The 5,000-nt window shown below is 45.4% G+C and overlaps 1 long non-coding RNA gene across 1 annotated transcript in view; it reads left to right on the forward strand.

Moving 5' to 3' along the window:
• LOC117753591 overlaps positions 1-489 on the forward strand; it is a 29,050-nt gene extending 28,561 nt beyond the window's left edge. The window contains exon 3 of the long non-coding RNA XR_004612262.1: positions 475-489. This is a non-coding gene — a long non-coding RNA (uncharacterized LOC117753591). The remainder of the gene's footprint in view (positions 1-474) is intronic.
• The last annotated feature ends 4,511 nt before the right edge of the window (positions 490-5,000 follow it).

A 5,000-nucleotide genomic window follows, 5' to 3' on the forward strand; every position in this document is an offset into this window, starting at 1 on the left:
CTGACATCACTGTCACATGGATCCTTTTTATTTTATCTCCTGTAAAATAATATTCCCGTAGTGTTTCTAGTGATGTGTGTGTCTGTGTGCGTGTGCGTGTGCGTGTGTGTGTGATGTGGTTTTTGCAAACATGACGTTGTTTTCAAAATGCTTGGTCTGGTGCATCATGTGAACGTGAGGGTTCAGATGATTTATGGAGGATTCGATGTGAGGATGTTGTTCAGCAGGACGGACGGGAGGCGTCAGACCTGCAGTCGCACGATGACCTTTCACCTTCACACGTCAAACCTGACGATGATGAACTTTCTCATTTTCTCTCACTAAAGGGAAAATATTGAGATTTTGATGTTAAACATTTGTCGTGAAAATAAAAAGTTTGAATCTCCATTAATGACAAACAGCAGCTGCATCTCAACCCCTTTCTCTCCGCTGACGTGTCCTTGAGCAAGCCTCCCGACTCCGGCCCTTGGGCAGAGGTCATGACCTCAGGCCCTCCCTCAGTAACCAGGATGTCTCAGTTAAGGGTCGCAGTGATTATTTGTGGAACGTTGCATGAACTCCAGTCTGGGTCAGAGGCAGTGAGGGAGGAAGCTGTTGGACTCAATCGACAGGAAGTTGGGACACGATGCTGCGTTCACGTCACATCATGTAAACTGTAATTACGAGCAGACGAGGGGGGGGGGGGGGTTGACATCAGCCTCTGACTTGTAATTAGAGGATCTCTGACAGTGGTGATATCTCCCTCGCTGTGGAAACAACATGTCAACAAGCTCCTGCAGAATTCAGCTCATCCTCTCGGAGCCGAGCTGAATTCACCTGAAGTGCTCAACAAACAAGGAAGCTGATTGAGTCTTTGAACCTGCAGTGAACACAGAGTTAGACCTGGGGGAGTAATGACTGAGCGCCCCCACGTTGAAGAATAATGAAGAAATAAGGAAAGACAGGAGAAAGATCTGGAAAACATCAGATATGCTATCGTCTTCAAAATAATAATAAGTGAACTGAAAAGCTCTAAAAAGATCTAAAACCACGACACTTTATGATTTCTGTTGTCTGATGGATTAGTGATCGTGTTTCTTTCCTCTTTGTATGGAAATGTTCTACTTGTAAGAAAATGAATACTTAAATTGACTTAAATTAAAGAAATCAAAAGTTTATTACAAGGCTGAAGTGGAAATAAATAAAATAAATCTAAATCAAAGTTTCCTGCTGAATCTTGGAGATAAACTGTTTCTTCAGTAACTTCTGAGTCTTTTTAACTGATCCACAGTTCAGCTGCAGCTGATTGAGACAGTTGGAGATTCATCATTCAAACTGTTTCAGAGCTGCACAGAACTCAGAGAACCTCCTGACATCATCTGGAGCGGGTCATGTCCGAGTGAGTCCATGCGACGATACAGCAGGAGATTGACACACACACACACACACACACACACACACACACACAGACACACACACACACACACACACACACAGACAACAGAGGCCTGTTACAGAGAGCACCTATAGAAGATGTGCACGTGAACGTGTGTGTGTGTGTGTGTCCTTGTGTCAAAGACCTTGGCTGTGACTGTGTGTGTCCCTGTAAAGGACGAGTGTGTGTCGTTCAGCAGCAACACAACCCTCCCTGGTGATCGTCATCATTTTCCTGGCGCGATGGTTCGCTTGGTCACTTTCCGTGATCTGCTCGGTGGTTTGAGCGCGTGCAGCGACGCGAAGCTGCACGGTGCCAGGTTCGCCCTGACGTCACTGGTGGGTGTGGTCACAGGTGCGATCCGTCGTCACGGTTTGAACGTGACGACACCTCGGCCCCGCAACAGGTGTCCCGGCGCGGGGCCGCCCGCCTCGCATGCGGTACATCTGTGTGTGTGTGTGTGTGTGTGTGTGTGTGTGTGTGTGTGTGTGTGTGTGGCGTTGTGAGCCCAGAGGTTTCCGAACCCGCACTGGTGTGTAGGTGATACCGTGTGTGTGTGTGTGTGTGTCTGCTTCTAAGTGTGTGTGCAGCTGAAAGGCCCCGCACAGTTGTGTGCTGTCTGTTCAGTGTTGCAGCAGCAGGCCTGACCTTTCCTGTGCCGGAGACAACACGAGCTGCTGTTGGACGGACGACGCAACATCAGTCCTGCAGCTTCTCTCTGACCTGTGTTCACGGAGCTCGAACCCTCCTGAGCGTCACGATCCACCTCCCAGCATTTGCTTTGCAGGCTTCTTTTCATTGTGCGTCTGTTTTGTGTTTTCATTCCCATGAAAGACACACACCTTCACATCCTGTTGAGTGAAATGCAGTTCTGACCAAAGCTCGTGAGCGGAGCGGCTGCAAGAACTTGAGATTCATCATCTGAGTCTTTGAAGAACCAGGGTTTGAATTTTGCTCCTTATCTCCAGAGTTCCTGCTGCGGAGGGAGAACGTCCTGGTTCTCTGAGCTGGAGAGAAGAACTCTGACCTTTAAGAACCTGCACGGTTTCTCTCCTTCAGGAGTTTTTATATTAACGAACACAGGTGCAGTAACTGAGCCGCACAAATACAGAGCTGATGCTGGACCCAGAACCTGAAGTGAAGAGACGCTTTGAATGAGAGGACTTTGTTGGATAGAAACTCTACTTCCTTATCGTTTCTGTAAATACGTTTGAAAAAGAGAAATGAATCTGACGAGACAACAACACGTAGAGGAAATATCAGGGCCAGTTGTTGAGTGGCCTGGTTCGGCCTGGTTTCACCTGGCCCGGCCCGGCTCAGCCTCCTGATCACCTGACTCAGCGGCGTCCTGCTGAGTCAGGACGGAGAGATCTGCTGCTCTCCTGCTGGAATCTCACTGATCCTCTCTCTGAAAGCACGGAGCCGAGAGCACTGACACTTTAATTATTCCTCCGTTAAAGCAGCTCCATCCACAGTGTTACTGCCCAAATCTGTGGAGACGTGGGCGTCAGCACACTTTTATTCACATCCAAAATAAAGTTTGAGGCTAAATATGAAACTCTCGGGGCTTAAATATGAAATCTGTCGAGTGAAAGCTTCAGATGCGTTGATCCCTAATTGAGATCAAGCTCTTAAAAAAAGAGTCAAACCAGAGGTGAGAACCAAACTGGATTCTTCAGCAGTGACTTTAATATTCATATCATTTAATATTCGTATTAACTTCATCATAATATCAGATGATGTCAAACAAACACTGAGGAAGACCCTGAGGTGTGTGTGTGTGTGTGTGTGTGTGTGTGTGTGTGTGTGTGTGTGTGTGTGTGTGTGTGTGTGTGTGTGTGTGTGTGGTGTGTGTGTGTGTGTGTGTGTGTGTGTGTGTGTGTGTGTGTGTGTGTGCAGCCTCGTGTTGTATTATAAAGCTGTCAAAATAAAACCAAAGCCAATGGATGAAGAGACATAACTCACTGAATGTGTGTGTGTGTGTGTGTGTGTGTGTGTGTGTGTGTGTGTGTGTGTGTGTGTGTCTGTCTATTAATAGCTCGGCCTCAGAGCGCCTGTCGTTGTTTTTGTTGACAGAGTTCCGAGCAGCTTCTCGCTCTTTTGTAACAGCAACAAAAACGTAGAATCAGTTTTTCTAATCGGCTTGAAAAGAAGTACAATTACTCTGAATACTCGCAGGAGCAAGTATTATCAGTACAAACCCTGCTGAGTAGTTCAAATACAACATCTTTATGTTGCTTCAGACACGGTTCCACCAAGAATTGCAGGTTTTCTATATGAAAGACTCAATAACCTGACTTTAGTCTGAATAAGACAATATAACGATGTTGAGAGTCTGACTCACAACAACATTCATCCACTGCAACATTCCTGCCTCATTCTCCCAAACGCCATGTTTGTGCCATATCAAAACATTTCTCTTCAAACAAGAAGCATAGCAACGTTTTCTTCTGCACCTCAAAAATGTGAGTTCTGCTCAGGACTCGAATTCAGGCCGTGCGTTGTCAGTTGAAAACCATAAAATGCTGCGAGATCAAGACGTGTACATGTCGATATAATGCGACCAAGGTTGGAATACTTTATATATTTCAATGTGGTTAATGCTTATTCTGAGTATGAGCTTATTATCGTTAATATCATCAGAAAATGCTTTCAGGACTCGTTCACACCTTGTTTAGACCTTCAGACCAGAAGAGGAGTTCTGGGTCTGGATCAAACTGAACCAGGTTCTGTTGCTTTGCAGTGAAAACACTTTGTTGGATAGTTTGGACTTTTGGACCAATCACAGGAAGTAGAGAAAGAATTAGAGACAGTAGAAGAAGAAGAAGAAGAAGAAGAAGAAGATGAAGAAGAAGCAGCTGCAGTCTTCACCTCCGAGGATATAATGTTTGAACCACGAGGACGTTCATTTGGTGCATTTGAACTAGTGGAGTACTGTGGAGTACTGTGGAGTACTGTAGTACTCTGTAGTACTGTGGAGTACTGTAGTACTGTAATACTATGGAGTACTGTAGTACTGTGTAGTACTGTGTAGTACTGTGGTACTGTGTAGTGCTTTGTAGTTCTGTAGTACTGTGGAGTAGTGTAGTACTGTGAAGTACTGTGTAGGACTGTGTAGTACTGTGGTACTGTGTAGTGCTTTGTAGTTCTGTAGTACTGTGGAGTACTGTGAAGTACTGTGTAGTACTGTGGTACTGTGTAGTGCTTTGTAGTTCTGTAGTACTGTGGAGTACTGTAGTACTGTGGAGTACTGCGCCTGAAGGTGCTGATGCTGGTAGTAATACATCATGATGTTACCATGACAACAAATGAAGCTTCAATCATCTTCTCCATTCAAACAGAAAGACTACTACCCCCCCCCCCCCCCCAACTTACAACACTCCCCAAATGACGCCGTCTACAAACCAATCAGAGTCAAGTATAGGTAGACTCCGCCCACGTAGGTGATGACGACAGGACGAACGTTTGTCAGACTAAATTCTAAATTTAGTCCCTAAATTACCAAGTGAAACCAGAACTAACAGATCAGATGAAACATGGAACAAACCAGACAATAAGTCCAAATTCTCAAATGCACAAGAATTTT

This window comes from Hippoglossus hippoglossus, chromosome 20 (genome assembly GCF_009819705.1).
Source record: "Hippoglossus hippoglossus isolate fHipHip1 chromosome 20, fHipHip1.pri, whole genome shotgun sequence".
NCBI classification, from domain to species: domain Eukaryota; kingdom Metazoa; phylum Chordata; class Actinopteri; order Pleuronectiformes; family Pleuronectidae; genus Hippoglossus; species Hippoglossus hippoglossus.